This window comes from Cervus elaphus, chromosome 25 (genome assembly GCF_910594005.1).
Source record: "Cervus elaphus chromosome 25, mCerEla1.1, whole genome shotgun sequence".
NCBI lineage: Eukaryota > Metazoa > Chordata > Mammalia > Artiodactyla > Cervidae > Cervus > Cervus elaphus.
The window spans coordinates 3535434-3561403 of NC_057839.1; positions in this window are offsets into that span (position 1 = coordinate 3535434).

Here is a 25970-nt window from a genome sequence, read left to right on the forward strand (position 1 = left end):
GTCCACGGAGCTCTTTCGTGTTGCTACAGTGACCTCAGGATCCCTCTAGCCTTGAAACAGTGTTCTTGGGGTTTCTCTGGAGTGCCATCAAGGAAATCAAGGCTCCTTTCATGTGTGATGTGCAACACGGAATTGCTCTGCACGCAGTGCAGGGGAATCGGGCCTCGTATCGCGGCGAGGGGGAAGTCTCATGGTTTTTCTCGAGTTGCGGCGGGAACCTGGGGTATATTCTCGAGTTACGACGGGGATGGCCCTTCCACACACGTGTTTCTTCAGCGCCGTCAGGACTCCTGCCTAGTTGCGAGGGACAACTCGGGATTCTCCTCGAGGCTTGGCAGGGCAATTGGGACGCCTCTTCAGCTGAGGCGGGAGACCAAGGGTCCCTTTCCACGTGCCACAGGAATCCTGGGACTCCTATCAAGTTTCACGAGGAGTCAGGCATCGTCTCCTTTGGAGGCACTGATCTCCGCGTACCTCTGGAGTTTTCAAAGGATGTGAGGCCTCCGGTCGCGATGAGGTGGGGAACTAGGTCTTTCTCTGTGGTCTCCACAGGGGATTCAGACATCCTTTCATCTTGGGAGATGCAAGACGAGCCTGCATTCAAGTCACTGCAGGGATATCCAGCCTTATTTCGCGTCAGGGCATCGCGGTGTCCATTCCACTTGAGGCCGCAAACTCAGGGTCCCTCTCACATAGCTAGAGCTGAGAGAAGTCTCCTCTTGAGGTGCTTGTGGTAAGGTGGTATTCCTCTGGAGTCGAAGCCAGGGACTAACCTCTCATCTCGAGTTGATTTTTGGTCCACGGAGCTCTTTCGTGTTGCTACAGTGACCTCAGGATCCCTCTAGCCTTGAAACAGTGTTCTTGGGGTTTCTCTGGAGTGCCATCAAGGAAATCAAGGCTCCTTTCATGTGTGATGTGCAACACGGAATTGCTCTGCACGCAGTGCAGGGGAATCGGGCCTCATCTCGCGGCGAGGGGGAAGTCTCATGGTTTTTCTCGAGTTGCGGTGGGAACCTGGGGAATATTCTCGAGTTACGAGAGGATGGCCCTTCCACACACTTTTTTCTTCAGTGATGTCAGGACTCCTGCCTAGTTGCGAGGGACAACTCGGGATTCTCCTCGAGGCTTGGCAGGGCAATTGGGACGCCTCTCCAGCTGAGGCGGGAGACCAAGGGTCCCTTTCCACGTGCCACAGGAATCCTGGGACTCCTATCAAGGTTCACGAGGAGTCAGGCATCGTCTCCTTTGAAGGCACTGATCTCCGCGTACCTCTGGAGTTTTCAAAGGATGTGAGGCCTCCGGTCGCGATGAGGTGGGGAACTAGGTCTTTCTCTGTGGTCTCCACAGGGGATTCAGACATCCTTTCGTCTTGGGAGATGCAAGACGAGCCTGCATTCAAGTCACTGCAGGGATATTCGGCCTTATTTCGCGTCAGGGCATCGCGGTGTCCATTCCACTTGAGGCCGCAAACTCAGGGTCCCTCTCACATACCTAGAGCTGAGAGAAGCCTCCTCTTGAGGTGCTTGTGGTAAGGTGGTATTCCTCTGGAGTCGAAGCCAGGGACTAAGCTCTCATCTCGAGTTGATTTTTGTCCCACGGAGCTCTTTCGTGATGCTACAGTGACCTCAGGATCCCTCTAGCCTTGAAACAGTGTTCTTGGGGTTTCGCTGGAGTGCCGTCAAGGAAATCAAGGCTCCTTTCATGTGTGATGTGCAACACGGAATTGCTCTGCACGCAGTGCAGGGGAATCGGGCCTCATCTCGCGGCGAGGGGAAAGTCTCATGGTTTTTCTCGAGTTGCGGCGGGAACCTGGGGTATATTCTCGAGTTACGACGGGGATGGCCCTTCCAACTCACGTGTTTGTTCAGCGACGTCAGGACTCCTGCCTAGTTGCGAGGGACAACTCGGGGTTCTCCTCGATTCTTGGCACGGCAATTGGGACGTCTCTCCAGCTGAGGCGGGAGGCCAAGGGTCCCTTTCCACGTGCCACAGGAATCCTGGGACTCCTATCAAGTTTCACGAGGAGTCAGGCATCGTCTCCTTTGGAGACACTGATCTCTGCGTACCTCTGGAGTTTTCAAAGGATGTGAGGCCTTCGGTCGCCATGAGGTGGGGAACTAGGTCTTTCTCTGTGGTCTCCACAGGGGATTCAGACATCCTTTCGTCTTGGGAGATGCAAGACGAGCCTGCATTCAATTTACTGCAGGGATATCCGGCCTTATTTCGAGTCAGGGCATCGCGGTCTCCATTGCACTTGAGGCCGCAAACTCAGGGTCGCTCTCACATACATAGACCTGAGAGAAGCCTCCTCTTGAGGTGCTTGTGGTAAGGTGGTATTCCTCTGGAGTCGAAGCCAGGGACTAACCTCTCATCTCGAGTTGATTTTTGGTCCACGGAGCTCTTTCGTGTTGCTACAGTGACCTCAGGATCCCTCAACCTTGAAACAGTGTTCTTGGGGTTTCTCTGGAGTGCCATCAAGGAAATCAAGGCTCCTTTCATGTGTGATGTGCAACACAGAATTGCTCTGCACGCAGTGCAGGGGAATCGGGCCTCATCTCGAGGCGAGTGGGAAGTCTAATGGTTTTTCTCGAGTTGCGGCGGGAACCTGGGGTGTATTCTCGAGTTACGACGGGGATGGCCCTTCCACCCACGTGTTTCTTCAGCGACGTCAGGACTCCTGCCTAGTTGCGAGGGACAACTCGGGATTCTCCTCGAGGCTTGGCAGGGCAATTGGGACGCCTCTCCAGCTGAGGCGGGAGACCAAGTGTCCCTTTCCACGTGCCACAGGAATCCTGGGACTCCTATCAAGTTTCATGAGGAGTCAGGCATCGTCTCCTTTTGAGGCACTGATCTCCGCGTACCTCTGGAGTTTTCAAAGGATGTGAGGCCTCCGGTCGCCATGAGGTTGGGAACTAGGTCTTTCCCTGTGGTCTACACAGGGGATTCAGACATCCTTTCATCTTGGGAGATGCAAGACGAGCCTGCATTCAAGTCACTGCAGGGATATCCGGCCTTAAATCGAGTCAGGGCATCGCGGTGTGCATTCCACTTGAGGCCGGAAACTCAGGGTCCCTCTCATATACCTAGAACTGAGAGAAGCCTCCTCTTGAGGTGCTTGTGGTAAGGTGGTATTTCTCTGGAGTTGAAGCCAGGGACTAACCTCTCATCTCGAGTTGATTTTTGGTCCACGGAGCTCTTTCGTGTTGCTACAGTGACCTCAGGATCCCTCTATCCTTGAAACAGTGTTCTTGGGGTTTCTCTGGAGTGCCATCAAGGAAATCAAGGCTCCTTTCATGTGTGATGTGCAACACGGAATTGCTCTGCACGCAGTGCAGGGGAATCGGGCCTCATATCGCGGCGAGGGGGAAGTCTCATGGTTTTTCTCGAGTTGCGGCGGGAACCTGGGGTATATTCTCGAGTTACGACGGGGATGGCCCTTCCACCCACGTGTTTGTTCAGCGACGTCAGGACTCCTGCCTAGTTGCGAGGGACAACTCGGGATTCTCCTCGAGGCTTGGCAGGGCAATTGGGCAGCCTCTTCAGCTGAGGCGGGAGACCAAGAGTCCCTTTCCACGTGCCTCGGGAATCCTGGGACTCCTATCAAGTTTCACGAGGAGTCAGGCATCGTCTCCTTTGGAGGCACTGATCTCCGCGTACCTCTGGAGTTTTCAAAGGATGTGAGGCCTCCAGTCGTGATGAGGTGGGGAACTAGGTCTTTCTCTGTGGTCTCCACAGGGGATTCAGACATCCTTTCGTCTTGGGAGATGCAAGACGAGCCTGCATTCAAGTCACTGCAGGGATATCCGGCCTTATATCGAGTAAGGGCATCGCGGTGTCCATTCCACTTGAGGCTGCAAACTCAGGGTCCCTCTCACATAGCTAGAGCTGAGAGAAGCCTCCTCTTGAGGTGCTTGTGGTAAGGTGGTATTCCTCTGGAGTCGAAGCCAGGGACTACCCTTTCATCTCGAGTTGATTTTTGGTCCATGGAGCACTTTCATTTTGCTATAGTGACCTCAGGATCCCTCTAGCCTTGAAACAGTGTTCTTGGGGTTTCTCTGGAGTGACATCAAGGAAATCAAGGCTCCTTTCATGCGTGATGTGCAGCACGGAATTGTTCTGCACGCAGTGCAGGGGAATCGGGCCTCATCTCGCGGCGAGGGGGAAGTCTCATGGTTTTTCTCGAGTTGCGGCGGGAACCTGGGGTATATTCTCGAGTTACGACGGGGATGGCCCTTCCACACACGTGTTTCTTCAGCGACGTCAGGACTCCTGCCTACTTGCGAGGGACAACTCGGGATTCTCCTCGAGGCTTGGCAGGGCAATTGGGACCCCTCTCCAGCTGAGGCGGGAGACCAAGGGTCCCTTTCCACGTGCCACAGGAATCCTGGGACTCCTATCAAGTTCCACGAGGAGTCAGGCATCGTCTCCTTTGGAGGCACTGATCTCCACGTACCTCTGGAGTTTTTAAAAGATGTGAGGCCTCCGGTCGCTATGAGGTGGGGAAGTAGGTCTTTCTCTGTGGTCTCCATAGGGGATTCAGACATCCTTTCGTCTTGGGAGATGCAAGACGAGCCTGCATTCAAGTCACTGCAGGGATATCCAGCCTTATTTCGCGTCAGGGCATCGCGGTGTCCATTCCACTTGAGGCCGCAAACTCAGGGTCCCTCTCACATAGCTAGACCTGAGAGAAGTCTCCTCTTGAGGTGCTTGTGGTAAGGTGGTATTCCTCTGGAGTCGAAGCCAGGGACTAACCTTTCATCTCGAGTTGATTTTTGGTCCACGGAGCTCTTTCGTGTTGCTACAGTGACCTCAGGATCCCTCTAGCCTTGAAACAGTGTTCTTGGGGTTTCTCTGGAGTGCCATCAAGGAAATCAAGGCTCCTTTCATGTGTGATGTGCAACACGGAATTGCTCTGCACGCAGTGCAGGGGAATCGGGCCTCATCTCGCGGCGAGGGGGAAGTCTCATGGTTTTTCTCGAGTTGCGGTGGGAACCTGGGGTATATTCTCGAGTTACGACGGGGATGGCCCTTCCAACTCACGTGTTTGTTCAGCGACGTCAGGACTCCTGCCTAGTTGCGAGGGACAACTCGGGGTTCTCCTCGATTCTTGGCACGGCAATTGGGACGTCTCTCCAGCTGAGGCGGGAGGCCAAGGGTCCCTTTCCACGTGCCACAGGAATCCTGGGACTCCTATCAAGTTTCTCGAGGAGTCAGGCATCGTCTCCTTTGGAGACACTGATCTCTGCGTACCTCTGGAGTTTTCAAAGGATGTGAGGCCTTCGGTCGCCATGAGGTGGGGAACTAGGTCTTTCTCTGTGGTCTCCACAGGGGATTCAGACATCCTTTCGTCTTGGGAGATGCAAGACGAGCCTGCATTCAATTTACTGCAGGGATATCCGGCCTTATTTCGAGTCAGGGCATCGCGGTCTCCATTGCACTTGAGGCCGCAAACTCAGGGTCCCTCTCACATAGCTAGAGCTGAGAGAAGCCTCCTCTTGAGGTGCTTGTGGTAAGGTGGTATTCCTCTGGAGTCGAAGCCAGGGACTAACCTCTCATCTCGAGTTGATTTTTGGTCCACGGAGCTCTTTCGTGTTGCTACAGTGACCTCAGGATCCCTCAACCTTGAAACAGTGTTCTTGGGGTTTCTCTGGAGTGCCATCAAGGAAATCAAGGCTCCTTTCATGTGTGATGTGCAACACAGAATTGCTCTGCACGCAGTGCAGGGGAATCGGGCCTCATCTCGAGGCGAGTGGGAAGTCTAATGGTTTTTCTCGAGTTGCGGCGGGAACCTGGGGTGTATTCTCGAGTTACGACGGGGATGGCCCTTCCACCCACGTGTTTCTTCAGCGACGTCAGGACTCCTGCCTAGTTGCGAGGGACAACTCGGGATTCTCCTCGAGGCTTGGCAGGGCAATTGGGACGCCTCTCCAGCTGAGGCGGGAGACCAAGTGTCCCTTTCCACGTGCCACAGGAATCCTGGGACTCCTATCAAGTTTCATGAGGAGTCAGGCATCGTTTCCTTTTGAGGCACTGATCTCCGCGTACCTCTGGAGTTTTCAAAGGATGTGAGGCCTCCGGTCGCCATGAGGTTGGGAACTAGGTCTTTCCCTGTGGTCTACACAGGGGATTCAGACATCCTTTCATCTTGGGAGATGCAAGACGAGCCTGCATTCAAGTCACTGCAGGGATATCCGGCCTTAAATCGAGTCAGGGCATCGCGGTGTGCATTCCACTTGAGGCCGGAAATTCAGGGTCCCTCTCATATACCTAGAACTGAGAGAAGCCTCCTCTTGAGGTGCTTGTGGTAAGGTGGTATTTCTCTGGAGTTGAAGCCAGGGACTAACCTCTCATCTCGAGTTGAATTTTGGTCCACGGAGCTCTTTCGTGTTGCTACAGTGACCTCAGGATCCCTCTATCCTTGAAACAGTGTTCTTGGGGTTTCTCTGGAGTGCCATCAAGGAAATCAAGGCTCCTTTCATGTGTGATGTGCAACACGGAATTGCTCTGCACGCAGTGCAGGGGAATCGGGCCTCATCTCGCGGCGAGGGGGAAGTCTCATGGTTTTTCTCGAGTTGCGGCGGGAACCTGGGGTATATTCTCGAGTTACGACGGGGATGGCCCTTCCACCCACGTGTTTGTTCAGCGACGTCAGGACTCCTGCCTAGTTTCGAGGGACAACTCGGGATTCTCCTCGAGGCTTGGCAGGGCAATTGGGCAGCCTCTTCAGCTGAGGCGGGAGACCAAGAGTCCCTTTCCACGTGCCTCGGGAATCCTGGGACTCCTATCAAGTTTCACGAGGAGTCAGGCATCGTCTCCTTTGGAGGCACTGATCTCCGCGTACCTCTGGAGTTTTCAAAGGATGTGAGGCCTCCAGTCGTGATGAGGTGGGGAACTAGGTCTTTCTCTGTGGTCTCCACAGGGGATTCAGACATCCTTTCGTCTTGGGAGATGCAAGACGAGCCTGCATTCAAGTCACTGCAGGGATATCCGGCCTTATATCGAGTAAGGGCATCGCGGTGTCCATTCCACTTGAGGCTGCAAACTCAGGGTCCCTCTCACATAGCTAGAGCTGAGAGAAGCCTCCTCTTGAGGTGCTTGTGGTAAGGTGGTATTCCTCTGGAGTCGAAGCCAGGGACTAACCTTTCATCTCGAGTTGATTTTTGGTCCATGGAGCACTTTCATTTTGCTATAGTGACCTCAGGATCCCTCTAGCCTTGAAACAGTGTTCTTGGGGTTTCTCTGGAGTGACATCAAGGAAATCAAGGCTCCTTTCATGCGTGATGTGCAGCACGGAATTGTTCTGCACGCAGTGCAGGGGAATCGGGCCTCATCTCGCGGCGAGGGGGAAGTCTCATGGTTTTTCTCGAGTTGCGGCGGGAACCTGGGGTATATTCTCGAGTTACGACGGGGATGGCCCTTCCACACACGTGTTTCTTCAGCGACGTCAGGACTCCTGCCTACTTGCGAGGGACAACTCGGGATTCTCCTCGAGGCTTGGCAGGGCAATTGGGACCCCTCTCCAGCTGAGGCGGGAGACCAAGGGTCCCTTTCCACGTGCCACAGGAATCCTGGGACTCCTATCAAGTTCCACGAGGAGTCAGGCATCGTCTCCTTTGGAGGCACTGATCTCCACGTACCTCTGGAGTTTTTAAAAGATGTGAGGCCTCCGGTCGCTATGAGGTGGGGAAGTAGGTCTTTCTCTGTGGTCTCCATAGGGGATTCAGACATCCTTTCGTCTTGGGAGATGCAAGACGAGCCTGCATTCAAGTCACTGCAGGGATATCCGGCCTTATTTCGAGTTAGGGCATCGCGGTGTCCATTCCACTTGAGGCCGCAAAATCAGGGTCCCTCTCACATACCTAGAGCTGAGAGAAGCCTCCTCTTGAGGTGCTTGTGGTAAGGTGGTATTCCTCTGGAGTCGAAGCCAGGGACTAACCTCTCATCTCGAGTTGATTTTTGGTCCACGGAGCTCTTTCGTGTTGCTACAGTAACCTCGGGATCCCTCTAGCCTTGAAACAGTGTTCTTGGGGTTTCTCTGGAGTGCCATCAAGGAAATCAAGGCTCCTTTCATGTGTGATGTGCAACACGGAATTGCTCTGCACGCAGTGCAGGGGAATCGGGCCTCATCTCGCAGCGAGGGGGAAGTCTCATGGTTTTTCTCGAGTTGTGGCGGGAACCTGGGGTATATTCTCGAGTTACGACGGGGATGGCCCTTCCACACACGTGTTTCTTCAGCGACGTCAAGACTCCTGCCTAGTTGCAAGGGACAACTCGGGATTCTCCTCGAGGCTTGGCAGGGCAATTGGGACGCCTCTCCAGCTGAGGCGGGAGACCAAGGGTCCCTTTCCATGTGCCACAGGAATCCTGGGACTCCTATCAAGTTTCACGAGGAGTCAGGCATCGTCTCCTTTGGAGGCACTGATCTCCGCGTACCTCTGGAGTTTTCAAAGGATGTGAGGCCTCCGGTCGCCATGAGGTGGGGAACTAGGTCTTTCTCTGTGGTCTCCACAGGGGATTCAGACATCCTTTCATCTTGGGAGATGCAAGACGAGCCTGCATTCAAGTCACTGCAGGGATGTCCGGCCTTATTTCGAGTCAGGGCATCGCGGTGTGCATTCCACTTGAGGCCGGAAACTCAGGGTCCCTCTCATATACCTAGAACTGAGAGAAGCCTCCTCTTGAGGTGCTTGTGGTAAGGTGGTATTTCTCTGGAGTTGAAGCCAGGGACTAACCTCTCATCTCGAGTTGATTTTTGGTCCACGGAGCTCTTTCGTGTTGCTACAGTGACCTCAGGATCCCTCTATCCTTGAAACAGTGTTCTTGGGGTTTCTCTGGAGTGCCATCAAGGAAATCAAGGCTCCTTTCATGTGTGATGTGCAACACGGAATTGCTCTGCACGCAGTGCAGGGGAATCGGGCCTCATATCGCGGCGAGGGGGAAGTCTCATGGTTTTTCTCGAGTTGCGGCGGGAACCTGGGGTATATTCTCGAGTTACGACGGGGATGGCCCTTCCACCCACGTGTTTGTTCAGCGACGTCAGGACTCCTGCCTAGTTTCGACGGACAACTCGGGATTCTCCTCGAGGCTTGGCAGGGCAATTGGGCAGCCTCTTCAGCTGAGGCGGGAGACCAAGAGTCCCTTTCCACGTGCCTCGGGAATCCTGGGACTCCTATCAAGTTTCACGAGGAGTCAGGCATCGTCTCCTTTGGAGGCACTGATCTCCGCGTACCTCTGGAGTTTTCAAAGGATGTGAGGCCTCCAGTCGTGATGAGGTGGGGAACTAGGTCTTTCTCTGTGGTCTCCACAGGGGATTCAGACATCCTTTCGTCTTGGGAGATGCAAGACGAGCCTGCATTCAAGTCACTGCAGGGATATCCGGCCTTATATCGAGTAAGGGCATCGCGGTGTCCATTCCACTTGAGGCTGCAAACTCAGGGTCCCTCTCACATAGCTAGAGCTGAGAGAAGCCTCCTCTTGAGGTGCTTGTGGTAAGGTGGTATTCCTCTGGAGTCGAAGCCAGGGACTAACCTTTCATCTCGAGTTGATTTTTGGTCCATGGAGCACTTTCATTTTGCTATAGTGACCTCAGGATCCCTCTAGCCTTGAAACAGTGTTCTTGGGGTTTCTCTGGAGTGACATCAAGGAAATCAAGGCTCCTTTCATGCGTGATGTGCAGCACGGAATTGTTCTGCACGCAGTGCAGGGGAATCGGGCCTCATCTCGCGGCGAGGGGGAAGTCTCATGGTTTTTCTCGAGTTGCGGCGGGAACCTGGGGTATATTCTCGAGTTACGACGGGGATGGCCCTTCCACACACGTGTTTCTTCAGCGACGTCAGGACTCCTGCCTACTTGCGAGGGACAACTCGGGATTCTCCTCGAGGCTTGGCAGGGCAATTGGGACCCCTCTCCAGCTGAGGCGGGAGACCAAGGGTCCCTTTCCACGTGCCACAGGAATCCTGGGACTCCTATCAAGTTCCACGAGGAGTCAGGCATCGTCTCCTTTGGAGGCACTGATCTCCACGTACCTCTGGAGTTTTTAAAAGATGTGAGGCCTCCGGTCGCTATGAGGTGGGGAAGTAGGTCTTTCTCTGTGGTCTCCATAGGGGATTCAGACATCCTTTCGTCTTGGGAGATGCAAGACGAGCCTGCATTCAAGTCACTGCAGGGATATCCGGCCTTATTTCGAGTCAGGGCATCGCGGTGTCCATTCCACTTGAGGCCGCAAAATCAGGGTCCCTCTCACATACCTAGAGCTGAGAGAAGCCTCCTCTTGAGGTGCTTGTGGTAAGGTGGTATTCCTCTGGAGTCGAAGCCAGGGACTAACCTCTCATCTCGAGTTGATTTTTGGTCCACGGAGCTCTTTCGTGTTGCTACAGTAACCTCGGGATCCCTCTAGCCTTGAAACAGTGTTCTTGGGGTTTCTCTGGAGTGCCATCAAGGAAATCAAGGCTCCTTTCATGTGTGATGTGCAACACGGAATTGCTCTGCACGCAGTGCAGGGGAATCGGGCCTCATCTCGCAGCGAGGGGGAAGTCTCATGGTTTTTCTCGAGTTGTGGCGGGAACCTGGGGTATATTTTCGAGTTACGACGGGGATGGCCCTTCCACACACGTGTTTCTTCAGCGACGTCAGGACTCCTGCCTAGTTGCGAGGGACAACTCGGGATTCTCCTCGAGGCTTGGCAGGGCAATTGGGACGCCTCTCCAGCTGAGGCGGGAGACCAAGGGTCCCTTTCCACGTGCCACAGGAATCCTGGGACTCCTATCAAGTTTCTCGAGGAATCAGGCATCGTCTCCTTTGGAGGCACTGATCTCCGCGTACCTCTGGAGTTTTCAAAGGATGTGAGGCCTCCGGTCGCGATGAGGTGGGGAACTAGGTCTTTCTCTGTGGTCTGCACAGGGGATTCAGACATCCTTTCATCTTGGGAGATGCAAGACGAGCCTGCATTCAAGTCACTGCAGGGATATCCGGCCTTATTTCGAGTCAGGGCATCGCGGTGTCCATTCCACTTGAGGCCGCAAACTCAGGGTCCCTCTCACATAGCTAGAGCTGAGAGAAGTCTCCTCTTGAGGTGCTTGTGGTAAGGTGGTATTCCTCTGGAGTCGAAGCCAGGGACTAACCTCTCATCTCGAGTTGATTTTTGGTCCACGGAGCTCTTTCGTGTTGCTACAGTGACCTCAGGATCCCTCTAGCCTTGAAACAGTGTTCTTGGGGTTTCTCTGGAGTGCCATCAAGGAAATCAAGGCTCCTTTCATGTGTGATGTGCAACACGGAATTGCTCTGCACGCAGTGCAGGGGAATCGGGCCTCATCTCGCGGCGAGGGGGAAGTCTCATGGTTTTTCTCGAGTTGCGGCGGGAACCTGGGGTATATTCTCGAGTTACGACGGGGATGGCCCTTCCACACACGTGTTTCTTCAGCGCCGTCAGGACTCCTGCCTAGTTGCGAGGGACAACTCGGGATTCTCCTCGAGGCTTGGCAGGGCAATTGGGACGCCTCTTCAGCTGAGGCGGGAGACCAAGGGTCCCTTTCCACGTGCCACAGGAATCCTGGGACTCCTATCAAGTTTCACGAGGAGTCAGGCATCGTCTCCTTTGGAGGCACTGATCTACGCGTACCTCTGGAGTTTTCAAAGGATGTGAGGCCTCCGGTCGCGATGAGGTGGGGAACTAGGTCTTTCTCTGTGGTCTCCACAGGGGATTCAGACATCCTTTCATCTTGGGAGATGCAAGACGAGCCTGCATTCAAGTCACTGCAGGGATATCCGGCCTTATTTCGCGTCAGGGCATCGCGGTGTCCATTCCACTTGAGGCCGCAAACTCAGGGTCCCTCTCACATAGCTAGAGCTGAGAGAAGTCTCCTCTTGAGGTGCTTGTGGTAAGGTGGTATTCCTCTGGAGTCGAAGCCAGGGACTAACCTCTCATCTCGAGTTGATTTTTGGTCCACGGAGCTCTTTCGTGTTGCTACAGTGACCTCAGGATCCCTCTAGCCTTGAAACAGTGTTCTTGGGGTTTCTCTGGAGTGCCATCAAGGAAATCAAGGCTCCTTTCATGTGTGATGTGCAACACGGAATTGCTCTGCACGCAGTGCAGGGGAATCGGGCCTCATCTCGCGGCGAGGGGGAAGTCTCATGGTTTTTCTCGAGTTGCGGTGGGAACCTGGGGAATATTCTCGAGTTACGAGAGGATGGCCCTTCCACACACTTTTTTCTTCAGTGATGTCAGGACTCCTGCCTAGTTGCGAGGGACAACTCGGGATTCTCCTCGAGGCTTGGCAGGGCAATTGGGACGCCTCTCCAGCTGAGGCGGGAGACCAAGGGTCCCTTTCCACGTGCCACAGGAATCCTGGGACTCCTATCAAGGTTCACGAGGAGTCAGGCATCGTCTCCTTTGAAGGCACTGATCTCCGCGTACCTCTGGAGTTTTCAAAGGATGTGAGGCCTCCGGTCGCGATGAGGTGGGGAACTAGGTCTTTCTCTGTGGTCTCCACAGGGGATTCAGACATGCTTTCCTCTTGGGAGATGCAAGACGAGCCTGCATTCAAGTCACTGCAGGGATATTCGGCCTTATTTCGCGTCAGGGCATCGCGGTGTCCATTCCACTTGAGGCCGCAAACTCAGGGTCCCTCTCACATACCTAGAGCTGAGAGAAGCCTCCTCTTGAGGTGCTTGTGGTAAGGTGGTATTCCTCTGGAGTCGAAGCCAGGGACTAAGCTCTCATCTCGAGTTGATTTTTGTTCCACGGAGCTCTTTCGTGATGCTACAGTGACCTCAGGATCCCTCTAGCCTTGAAACAGTGTTCTTGGGGTTTCGCTGGAGTGCCGTCAAGGAAATCAAGGCTCCTTTCATGTGTGATGTGCAACACGGAATTGCTCTGCACGTAGTGCAGGGGAATCGGGCCTCATCTCGCGGCGAGGGGAAAGTCTCATGGTTTTTCTCGAGTTGCGGCGGGAACCTGGGGTATATTCTCGAGTTACGACGGGAATGGCCCTTCCAACTCACGTGTTTGTTCAGCGACGTCAGGACTCCTGCCTAGTTGCGAGGGACAACTCGGGGTTCTCCTCGATTCTTGGCACGGCAATTGGGACGTCTCTCCAGCTGAGGCGGGAGGCCAAGGGTCCCTTTCCACGTGCCACAGGAATCCTGGGACTCCTATCAAGTTTCACGAGGAGTCAGGCATCGTCTCCTTTGGAGACACTGATCTCTGCGTACCTCTGGAGTTTTCAAAGGATGTGAGGCCTTCGGTCGCGATGAGGTGCGGAACTAGGTCTTTCTCTGTGGTCTCCACAGGGGATTCAGACATCCTTTCGTCTTGGGAGATGCAAGACGAGCCTGCATTCAATTTACTGCAGGGATATCCGGCCTTATTTCGAGTCAGGGCATCGCGGTGTCCATTCCACTTGAGGCCACAAACTCAGGGTCCCTCTCACATAGCTAGAGCTGAAAGAAGTCTCCTCTTGAGGTGCTTGTGGTAAGGTGGTATTCCTCTGGAGTCGAAGCCAGGGACTAACCTCTCATCTCGAGTTGATTTTTGGTCCACGGAGCTCTTTCGTGTTGCTACAGTGACCTCGGGATCCCTCTAGCCTTGAAACAGTGTTCTTGGGGTTTCTCTGGAGTGCCATCAAGGAAATCAAGGCTCCTTTCATGTGTGATGTGCAACACGGAATTGCTCTGCACGCAGTGCAGGGGAATCGGGCCTCATCTCGCGGCGAGGGGGAAGTCTCATGGTTTTTCTCGAGTTGTGGCGGGAACCTGGGGTATATTCTCGAGTTACGACGGGGATGGCCCTTCCACCCACGTGTTTCTTCAGCGACGTCAGGACTCCTGCCTAGTTGCGAGGGACAACTCGGGATTCTCCTCGAGGCTTGGCAGGGCAATTGGGACGCCTCTCCAGCTGAGGCGGTAGGCCAAGGGTCCCTTTCCACGTGCCACAGGAATTCTGGGACTCCTATCAAGTTTCACGAGGAGTCAGGCGTCGTCTCCTTTGGAGGCACTGATCTCCGCGTACCTCTGGAGTTTTCAAAGGATGTGAGGCCTCCGGTCGCAATGAGGTGGGGAACTAGGTCTTTCTCTGTGGTCTACACAGGTGATTCAGACATCCTTTCGTCTTGGGAGATGCAAGACGAGCCTGCATTCAAGTCACTGCAGGGATATGCGGCCTTATTTCGAGCCAGAGCATCGAGGTGTCCATTCCACTTGAGCCCGCAAACTCAGGGTCCCTCTCACATACCTAGAGCTGAGAGAAGCCTCCTCTTGAGGTGCTTGTGGTAAGGTGGTATTCCTCTGGAGTTGAAGCCAGGGACTAACCTCTCATCTCGAGTTGATTTTTGGTCCACGGAGCTCTTTCCTGTTGCTACAGTGACCTCAGGATCCCTCTAGCCTTGAAACAGTGTTCTTGGGGTTTCTCTGGAGTGCCATCAAGGAAATCAAGGCTCCTTTCATGTGTGATGTGCAACACGGAATTGCTCTGCACGCAGTGCAGGGGAATCGGGCCTCATCTCACGGCGAGGGGGAAGTCTCATGGTTTTTCTCGAGTTGTGGCGGAAACCTGGGGTATATTTTCGAGTTACGACGGGGATGGCCCTTCCACACACGTGTTTCTTCAGCGACGTCAGGACTCCTGCCTAGTTGCGAGGGACAACTCGGGATTCTCCTCGAGGCTTGGCAGGGCAATTGGGACGCCTCTCCAGATGAGGCGGGAGACCAAGGGTCCCTTTCCACGTGCCACAGGAATCCTGGGACTCCTATCAAGGTTCACGAGGAGTCAGGCATCGTCTCCTTTGGAGGCACTGATCTCCGCGTACCTCTGGAGTTTCCAAAGGATGTGAGGCCTCCGGTCGCGATGAGGTGGGGAACTAGGTCTTTCTCTGTGGTCTCCACAGGGGATTCAGACATCCTTTCGTCTTGGGAGATGCAAGACGAGCCTGCATTCAAGTCACTGCAGGGATATCCGGCCTTATTTCGCGTCAGGGCATCGCGGTGTCCATTCCACTTGAGGCCGCAAATTCAGGGTCCCTCTCACATACCTAGAGCTGAGAGAAGCCTCCTCTTGAGGTGCTTGTGGTAAGGTGGTATTCCTCTGGAGTCGAAGCCAGGGACTAAGCTCTCATCTCGAGTTGATTTTTGGTCCACGGAGCTCTTTCGTGATGCTACAGTGACCTCAGGATCCCTCTAGCCTTGAAACAGTGTTCTTGGGGTTTCGCTGGAGTGCCGTCAAGGAAATCAACGCTCCTTTCATGTATGATGTGCAACACGGAATTGCTCTGCACGCAGTGCAGGGGAATCGGGCCTCATCTCGCGGCGAGGGGAAAGTCTCATAGTTTTTCTAGAGTTCCGGCGGGAACCTGGGGTATATTCTCGAGTTACGAAGGGGATGGCCCTTCCAACTCACGTGTTTGTTCAGCGACGTCAGGACTCCTGCCTAGTTGCGAGGGACAACTCGGGGTTCTCCTCGATTCTTGGCAGGGCAATTGGGACGCCTCTCCAGCTGAGGCGGGAGGCCAAGGGTCCCTTTCCACGTGCCACAGGAATCCTGGGATTCCTATCAAGTTTCACGAGGAGTCAGGCATCGTCTCCTTTGGAGACACTGATCTCTGCGTACCTCTGGAGTTTTCAAAGGATGTGAGGCCTCCGGTCACGATGAGGTGGGGAACTAGGTCTTTCTCTGTGGTCTCCACAGGGGATTCAGACATCCTTTCGTCTTGGGAGATGCAAGACGAGCCTGCATTCAATTTACTGCAGGGATATCCGGCCTTATTTCGAGTCAGGGCATCGCGGTCTCCATTCCACTTGAGTCCGCAAACTCAGGGTCGCTCTCACATACATAGACCTGAGAGAAGCCTCCTCTTGAGGTGCTTGTGGTAAGGTGGTATTCCTCTGGAGTCGAAGCCAGGGACTAACCTCTCATCTCGAGTTGATTTTTGGTCCACGGAGCTCTTTCGTGTTGCTACAGTGACCTCAGGATCCCTCAACCTTGAAACAGTGTTCTGGGGTTTCTCTGGAGTGCCATCAAGGAAATCAAGGCTCCTTTCATGTGTGATGTGCAGCACAGAATTGCTCTGCACGCAGTGCAGGGGAATCGGGCCTCATCTCGAGGCGAGTGGGAAGTCTCATGGTTTTTCTCGTGTTGCGGCGGGAACCTGGGGTATATTCTCGAGTTACGACGGGGATGGCCCTTCCACCCACGTGTTTGTTCAGCGACGTCAGGACTCCTGCCTAGTTGCGAGGGACAACTCGGTATTCACCTCGAGGCTTGGCAGGGCAATTGGGACGCCTCTCCAGCTGAGGCGGGAGACCAAGTGTCCCTTTCCACGTGCCACAGGAATCCTGGGACTCCTATCAAGTTTCACGAGGAGTCAGGCATCGTCTCCTTTGGAGGCACTGATCTCCGCGTACCTCTGGAGTTTTCAAAGGATGTGAGGCCTCCGGTCGCCATGAGTTGGGGAACTAGGTCTTTCGCTGTGGTCTCCACAGGGGATTCAGATATTCGTTCATTATGGGAGATGAAAGACGAGCCTGCATTCAAGTCACTGCAGGGATATCTGGCCTTATTTCGCGTCAGGGCATCGCAGTGTCCATTCCACTTGAGACCGAAAAATCAGGGTCCTCTCACATACCTAGAGCTGAGAGAATCCTCCTCTTGAGGTGCTTGTGGTAAGGTGGTATTCCTCTGGAGTCGAATCCAGGGACTAACCTCTCATGTCGAGTGGATTCTTGGTCCACGGAGCTCTTTCGTGTTTCTACAGTGACCTCAGGATCCCTCTAGCCTTGAAACAGTGTTCTTGGGGTTTCTGTGGAGTGCCATCAAGGAAATCAAGGCTCCTTTCATATGTGATGTACAACACGGAATTGCTCTGCACGCAGTGCAGGGGAATCGGGCCTCATCTCACGGCGAAGGGGAAGTCTCATGGTTTTTCTCGAGTTGCGGCGGGAACCTGGGGTATATTCTCGAGTTACGACGGGGATGGCCCTTCCACCCACGTGTTTGTTCAGCGACGTCAGGACTCCTGCCTATTTGCGAGGGACAACTCGGGATTCTCCTCGAGGCTTGGCAGGGCAATTGGGACGCCTCTCCAGCTGAGGCGGGAGACCAAGGCTCCCTTTCCACGTGCCACAGGAATCCTGGGACTCCTATCAAGTTTCACGAGGAGTCAGGCATCGTCTCCTTTGGAGGCACTGATCTACGCGTACCTCTGGAGTTTTCAAAGGATGTGAGGCCTCCGGTCGCAATGAGGTGGGGAACTAGGTCTTTCTCTGTGGTCTCCACAGGGGATGCAGACATCCTTTCGTCTTGGGAGATGCAAGACGAGCCTGCATTCAAGTCACTGCAGGGATATCCGGCCTTATTTCGCGTCAGGGCATCGCGGTGTCCATTCCACTTGAGGCCGCAAACTCAGGGTCCCTCTCACATAGCTAGAGCTGAGAGAAGTCTCCTCTTGAGGTGCTTGTGGTAAGGTGGTATTCCTCTGGAGTCGAAGCCAGGGACTAACCTCTCATCTCGAGTTGATTTTTGGTCCACGAAGCTCTTTCGTGTTGCTACAGTGACCTCAGGATCCCTCTAGCCTTGAAACAGTGTTCTTGGGGTTTCTCTGGAGTGCCATCAAGGAAATCAAGGCTCCTTTCATGTGTGATGTGCAACACGGAATTGCTCTGCACGCAGTGCAGGGGAATCGGGCCTCATCTCGCGGCGAGGGGGAAGTCTCATGGTTTTTCTCGAGTTGCGGTGGGAACCTGGGGAATATTCTCGAGTTACGAGAGGATGGCCCTTCCACACACTTGTTTCTTCAGCGACGTCAGGACTCCTGCCTAGTTGCGAGGGACAACTCGGGATTCTCCTCGAGGCTTGGCAGGGCAATTGGGACGAATCTCCCGCTGAGGCCTGAGACCAAGGATCCCTTTTCCACGTGCCACAGGGATCCTGGGACTCCTATCAAGTTTCACGAGGAGTCAGGCATCGTCTCCTTTGGAGGCACTGATCTCCGCGTACCTCTGGAGTTTTCAAAGGATGTGAGGCCTCCAGTCGCGATGAGGTGGGGAACTAGGTCTTTCTCTGTGGTCTCCACAGGGGATTCAGACATCCTTTCGTCTTGGGAGATGCAAGACGAGCCTGCATTCAAGTCACTGCAGGGATATCCGGCCTTATTTCGAGTCAGGGCATCGCGGTGTCCATTCCACTTGAGGTCGCAAACTCAGGGTCCCTCTCACATACCTAGAGCTAAGAGAAGCCTCCTCTTGAGGTGCTTGTGGTAAGGTGGTATTCCTCTGGAGTCGAAGCCAGGGACTGACCTCTCATCTCGAGTTGATTTTTGGTCCACGGAGCTCTTTCGTGTTGCTACAGTGACCTCAGGATCCCTCTAGCCTTGAAACAGTGTTCTTGGGGTTTCTCTGGAGTGCCATCAAGGAAATCAAGGCTCCTTTCATGTGTGATGTGCAACACGGAATTGCTCTGCACGCAGTGCAGGGGAATTGGGCCACATCTCGCGGCGAGCGGGAAGTCTCATGGTTTTTCTCGAGTTGCGGCGGGAACCTGGGGTATATTCTCGAGTTATGACGGGGATGGCCCTTCCACCCACGTGTTTGTTCAGCAACGTCAGGACTCCTGCCTAGTTGCGAGGGACAACTCGGGATTCTCCTCGAGGCTTGACAGGCCAATTGGGACGCCTCTCCAGCTGAGGCGGGAGACCAAGGGTCCCTTTCCACGTGCCACAAGAATCCTGGGACTCCTATCAAGTTTCACGAGGAGTCAGGCATCGTCTCCTTTGGAGGCACTGATCTACGCGTACCTCTGGAGTTTTCAAAGGATGTGAGGCCTCCGGTCGCCATGAGGTGGGGAACTAGGTCTTTCTCTGTGGTCTCCACAGGGGATTCAGACATCCTTTCGTCTTGGGAGATGCAAGACGAGCCTGCATTCAAGTCACTGCAGGGATATCCGGCCTTATTTCGCGTCAGGGCATCGCGGTGTCCATTCCACTTGAGGCCGCAAACTCAGGGTCCCTCTCACATAGCTAGAGCTGAGAGAAGTCTCCTCTTGAGGTGCTTGTGGTAAGGTGGTATTCCTCTGGAGTCGAAGCCAGGGACTAACCTCTCATCTCGAGTTGATTTTTGGTCCACGGAGCTCTTTCGTGTTGCTACAGTGACCTCAGGATCCCTCTAGCCTTGAAACAGTGTTCTTGGGGTTTCTCTGGAGTGCCATCAAGGAAATCAAGGCTCCTTTCATGAGTGATGTGCAACACGGAATTGCTCTGCACGCAGTGCAGGGGAATCGGGCCTCATCTCGCGGCGAGGGGGAAGTCTCATGGTTTTTCTCGAGTTGCGGTGGGAACCTGGGAAATATTCTCGAGTTACGAGAGGATGGTCCTTCCACACACTTGTTTCTTCAGCGATGTCAGGACTCCTGCCTAGTTGCGAGGGACAACTCGGGATTCTCCTCGAGGCTTGGCAGGGCAATTGGGACGACTCTCCCGCTGAGGCCTGAGACCAAGGATCCCTTTTCCACGTGCCACAGGGATCCTGGGACTCCTATCAAGTTTCACGAGGAGTCAGGCATCGTCTCCTTTGGAGGCACTGATCTCCGCGTACCTCTGGAGTTTTCAAAGGATGTGAGGCCTCCAGTCGCGATGAGGTGGGGAACTAGGTCTTTCTCTCTGGTCTCCACAGGGGATTAAGACATCCTTTCGTCTTGGGAGATGCAAGACGAGTCTGCATTCAAGTCACTGCAGGGATATCCGGCCTTATTTCGAGTCAGGGCATCGCGGTGTCCATTCCACTTGAGGCCGCAAACTCAGGGTCCCTCTCACATACCTAGAGCTGAGAGAAGCCTCCTCTTGAGGTGCTTGTGGTAAGGTGGTATTCCTCTGGAGTCGAAGCCAGGGACTAACCTTTCATCTCGAGTTGATTTTTGGTCCACGGAGCTCTTTCGTGTTGCTACAGTGACCTCAGGATCCCTCTAGCCTTGAAACAGTGTTCTTGGGGTTTCTCTGGAGTGCCATCAAGGAAATCAAGGCTCCTTTCATGTGTGATGTGCAACACGGAATTGCTCTGCACGCAGTGCAGGGGAATCGGGCCACATCTCGCGGCGAGCGGGAAGTCTCATGGTTTTTCTCGAGTTGCGGCGGGAACCTGGGGTATATTCTCGAGTTATGACGGGGATGGCCCTTCCACACACGTGTTTGTTCAGCGACATCAGGACTCCTGCCTAGTTGCGAGGGACAACTCGGGATTCTCCTCGAGGCTTGACAGGCCAATTGGGACGTCTCTCCAGCTGAGGCGGGAGACCAAGGGTCCCTTTCCACGTGCCACAAGAATCCTGGGACTCCTATCAAGTTTCACGAGGAGTCAGGCATCGTTTCCTTTGGAGGCACTGATCTCCGCGTACCTCTGGAGTTTTCAAAGGATGTGAGGCCTCCGGTCGCAATGAGGTGGGGAACTAGGTCTTTTTCTGTGGTCTCCACAGGGGATTCAGACATCCGTTCATCTTGGGAGAAGCAAGACGAGCCTGCATTCAAGTCACTGCAGGGATATCCGGCCTTATTTTGCGTCAGGGCATTGCAGTGTCCATTCCACTTGAGGCCGCAAAATCAGGGTCCCTCTCACATACCTAGAGCTGAGAGAAGCCTCCTCTTGAGGTGCTTGTAGTAAGGTGGTATTCCTCTGGAGTCGAAGCCAGGGACTAACCTCTCATCTCGAGTTGATTTTTGGTCCACGGAGCTCTTTCGTGTTGCTACAGTGACCTCAGGATCCCTGTAGCCTTGAAACAGTGTTCTTGGGGTTTCTCTGGAGTGCCATCAAGGAAATCAAGGCTCCTTTCATGTGTGATGTGCAACACGGAATTGCTCTGAACGCAGTGCAGGGGAATTGGGCCACATCTCGCGGCGAGCGGGAAGTCTCATGGTTTTTCTCGAGTTGCGGCGGGAACCTGTGGTATATTCTCGAGTTACGATGGGGATGGCCCTTCCACACACGTGTTTGTTCAGCGACGTCAGGACTCCTTCCTAGTTGCGAGGGACAACTCGGGATTCTCCTCGAGGCTTGGCAGGGCAATTGGGACGCCTCTCCAGCTGAGGCGGGAGACCAAGGGTCCCTTTCCACGTGCCACAGGAATCCTGGGACTCCAATCAAGTTTCACGAGGAGTCAGGCATCGTCTCCTTTGGAGGCACTGATCTCCGCGTACCTCTGGAGTTTTCAAAGGATGTGAGGCCTCCAGTCGCGATGAGGTGGGGAACTAGGTCTTTCTCTCTGGTCTCCACAGGGGATTCAGACATCCTTTCGTCTTGGGAGATGCAAGACGAGCCTGCATTCAAGTCACTGCAGGGATATCCGGCCTTATTTCGAGTCAGGGCATCGCGGTCTCCATTCCACTTGAGTCCGCAAACTCAGGGTCGCTCTCACATACATAGACCTGAGAGAAGCCTCCTCTTGAGGTGCTTGTGGTAAGGTGGTATTCCTCTGGAGTCGAAGCCAGGGACTAACCTCTCATCTCGAGTTGATTTTTGGTCCACGGAGCTCTTTCGTGTTGCTACAGTGACCTCAGGATCCCTCAACCTTGAAACAGTGTTCTTGGGGTTTCTCTGGAGTGCCATCAAGGAAATCAAGGCTCCTTTCATGTGTGATGTGCAACACAGAATTGCTCTGCACGCAGTGCAGGGGAATCGGGCCTCATCTCGAGGCGAGTGGGAAGTCTCATGGTTTTTCTCGTGTTGCGGCGGGAACCTGGGGTATATTCTCGAGTTACGACGGGGATGGCCCTTCCACCCACGTGTTTGTTCAGCGACGTCAGGACTCCTGCCTAGTTGCGAGGGACAACTCGGTATTCACCTCGAGGCTTGGCAGGGCAATTGGGACGCCTCTCCAGCTGAGGCGGGAGACCAAGTGTCCCTTTCCACGTGCCACAGGAATCCTGGGACTCCTATCAAGTTTCACGAGGAGTCAGGCATCGTCTCCTTTGGAGGCACTGATCTCCGCGTACCTCTGGAGTTTTCAAAGGATGTGAGGCCTCCGGTCGCCATGAGTTGGGGAACTAGGTCTTTCGCTGTGGTCTCCACAGGGGATTCAGATATTCGTTCATTATGGGAGATGAAAGACGAGCCTGCATTCAAGTCACTGCAGGGATATCTGGCCTTATTTCGCGTCAGGGCATCGCAGTGTCCATTCCACTTGAGACCGAAAAATCAGGGTCCTCTCACATACCTAGAGCTGAGAGAATCCTCCTCTTGAGGTGCTTGTGGTAAGGTGGTATTCCTCTGGAGTCGAATCCAGGGACTAACCTCTCATGTCGAGTGGATTCTTGGTCCACGGAGCTCTTTCGTGTTTCTACAGTGACCTCAGGATCCCTCTAGCCTTGAAACAGTGTTCTTGGGGTTTCTGTGGAGTGCCATCAAGGAAATCAAGGCTCCTTTCATATGTGATGTACAACACGGAATTGCTCTGCACGCAGTGCAGGGGAATCGGGCCTCATCTCACGGCGAAGGGGAAGTCTCATGGTTTTTCTCGAGTTGCGGCGGGAACCTGGGGTATATTCTCGAGTTACGACGGGGATGGCCCTTCCACCCACGTGTTTGTTCAGCGACGTCAGGACTCCTGCCTATTTGCGAGGGACAACTCGGGATTCTCCTCGAGGCTTGGCAGGGCAATTGGGACGCCTCTCCAGCTGAGGCGGGAGACCAAGGCTCCCTTTCCACGTGCCACAGGAATCCTGGGACTCCTATCAAGTTTCACGAGGAGTCAGGCATCGTCTCCTTTGGAGGCACTGATCTACGCGTACCTCTGGAGTTTTCAAAGGATGTGAGGCCTCCGGTCGCAATGAGGTGGGGAACTAGGTCTTTCTCTGTGGTCTCCACAGGGGATGCAGACATCCTTTCGTCTTGGGAGATGCAAGACGAGCCTGCATTCAAGTCACTGCAGGGATATCCGGCCTTATTTCGCGTCAGGGCATCGCGGTGTCCATTCCACTTGAGGCCGCAAATTCAGGGTCCCTCTCACATAGCTAGAGCTGAGAGAAGTCTCCTCTTGAGGTGCTTGTGGTAAGGTGGTATTCCTCTGGAGTCGAAGCCAGGGACTAACCTCTCATCTCGAGTTGATTTTTGGTCCACGAAGCTCTTTCGTGTTGCTACAGTGACCTCAGGATCCCTCTAGCCTTGAAACAGTGTTCTTGGGGTTTCTCTGGAGTGCCATCAAGGAAATCAAGGCTCCTTTCATGTGTGATGTGCAACACGGAATTGCTCTGCACGCAGTGCAGGGGAATCGGGCCTCATCTCGCGGCGAGGGGGAAGTCTCATGGTTTTTCTCGAGTTGCGGTGGGAACCTGGGGAATATTCTCGAGTTACGAGAGGATGGCCCTTCCACACACTTGTTTCTTCAGCGACGTCAGGACTCCTGCCTAGTTGCGAGGGACAACTCGGGATTCTCCTCGAGGCTTGGCAGGGCAATTGGGACGAATCTCCCGCTGAGGCCTGAGACCAAGGATCCCTTTTCCACGTGCCACAGGGATCCTGGGACTCCTATCAAGTTTCACGAGGAGTCAGGCATCGTCTCCTTTGGAGGCACTGATCTCCGCGTACCTCTGGAGTTTTCAAAGGATGTGAGGCCTCCAGTCGCGATGAGGTGGGGAACTAGGTCTTTCTCTGTGGTCTCCACAGGGGATTCAGACATCCTTTCGTCTTGGGAGATGCAAGACGAGCCTGCATTCAAGTCACTGCAGGGATATCCGGCCTTATTTCGAGTCAGGGCATCGCGGTGTCCATTCCACTTGAGGTCGCAAACTCAGGGTCCCTCTCACATACCTAGAGCTGAGAGAAGCCTCCTCTTGAGGTGCTTGTGGTAAGGTGGTATTCCTCTGGAGTCGAAGCCAGGGACTAATCTCTCATCTTGAGTTGATTTTTGGTCCACGGAGCTCTTTCGTGTTGCTACAGTGACCTCGGGATCCCTCTAGCCTTGAAACAGTGTTCTTTGGGTTTCTCTGGAGTGCCATCAAGGAAATCAAGGCTCCTTTCATGTGTGATGTGCAACACGGAATTGCTCTGCAGGCAGTGCAGGGGAATCGGGCCTCATCTCGCGGCGAGGGGTAAGTCTCATGGTTTTTCTCGAGTTGCGGCGGGAACCTGGGGTATATGCTCGAGTTACGTCGGGGATGGCCCTTCCACACACGTGTTTCTTCAGCGACGTCAGGACTCCTGCCTAGTTGCGAGGGACAACTCGGGATTCTCCTCGAGGCTTGGCAGGGCAATTGGGACGCCTCTCCAGCTGAGGCGGGAGACCAAGGGTCCCTTTCCACGTGCCACAGGAATCCTGGGACTCCTATCAAGTTTCACGAGGAGTCAGGCATCGTCTCCTTTGGAGGCACTGATCTCCGCGTACCTCTGGAGTTTTCAAAGGATGTGAGGCCTTCGGTCGCCATGAGGTGTGGAACTAGGTCTTTCTCTGTGGTCTCCACAGGGGATTCAGACATCCTTTCATCTTGGGATATGCAAGACGAGCCTGCATTCAAGTCACTGCAGGGATATCCGGCCTTATTTCGAGTCAAGGCATCGCGGTGTCCATTCCACTTGAGGCCGCAAACTCAGGGTCCCTCTCACATAGCTAGAGCTGAGAGAAGCCTCCTTTTGAGGTGCTTGTGGTAAGGTGGTATTCCTCTGGAGTCGAAGCCAGGGACTAACCTTTCATCTCGAGTTGATTTTTGGTCCATGGAGCACTTTCATTTTGCTATAGTGACCTCAGGATCCCTCTAGCCTTGAAACAGTGTTCTTGGAGTTTCTCTGGAGTGCCATCAAGGAAATCAAGGCTCCTTTCATGCGTGATGTGCAACACGGAATTGTTCTGCTCGCAGTGCAGGGGAATCGGGCCTCATCTCGCGGCGAGGGGGAAGTCTCATGGTTTTTCTCTAGTTGAGGCGGGAACCTGGGGTATATTCTCGAGTTACGACGGGGATGGCCCTTCCACACACGTGTTTCTTCAGCGACGTCAGGACTCCTGCCTACTTGCGAGGGACAACTCGGGATTCTCCTCGAGGCTTGGCAGGGCAATTGGGACCCCTCTCCAGCTGAGGCGGGAGACCAAGGGTCCCTTTCCACGTGCCACAGGAATCCTGGGACTCCTATCAAGTTCCACGAGGCGTCAGGCATCGTCTCCTTTGGAGGCACTGATCTCCACGTACCTCTGGAGTTTTTAAAAGATGTGAGGCCTCCGGTCGCTATGAGGTGGGGAAGTAGGTCTTTCTCTGTGGTCTCCATAGGGGATTCAGACATCCTTTCGTCTTGGGAGATGCAAGACGAGCCTGCATTCAAGTCACTGCAGGGATATCCGGCCTTATTTCGAGTCAGGGCATCGCGGTGTCCATTCCACTTGAGGCCGCAAAATCAGGGTCCCTCTCACATACCTAGAGCTGAGAGAAGCCTCCTCTTGAGGTGCTTGTGGTAAGGTGGTATTTCTCTGGAGTCGAAGCCAGGGACTAACCTCTCATCTCGAGTTGATTTTTGGTCCACGGAGCTCTTTCGTGTTGCTACAGTAACCTCGGGATCCCTCTAGCCTTGAAACAGTGTTCTTGGGGTTTCTCTGGAGTGCCATCAAGGAAATCAAGGCTCCTTTCATGTGTGATGTGCAACACGGAATTGCTCTGCTCGCAGTGCAGGGGAATCGGGCCTCATCTCGCAGCGAGGGGGAAGTCTCATGGTTTTTATCGAGCTGTGGCGGGAACCTGGGGTATATTCTCGAGTTACGACGGGGATGGCCCTTCCACACACGTGTTTCTTCAGCGACGTCAAGACTCCTGCCTAGTTGCGAGGGACAACTCGGGATTCTCCTCGAGGCTTGGCAGGGCAATTGGGACGCCTCTCCAGCTGAGGCGGGAGGCCAAGGGTCCCTTTCCACGTGCCACAGGAATCCTGGGACTCCTATCAAGTTTCACGAGGAGTCAGGCATCGTCTCCTTTGGAGGCACTGATCTCCGCGTACCTCTGGAGTTTTCAAAGGATGTGAGGCCT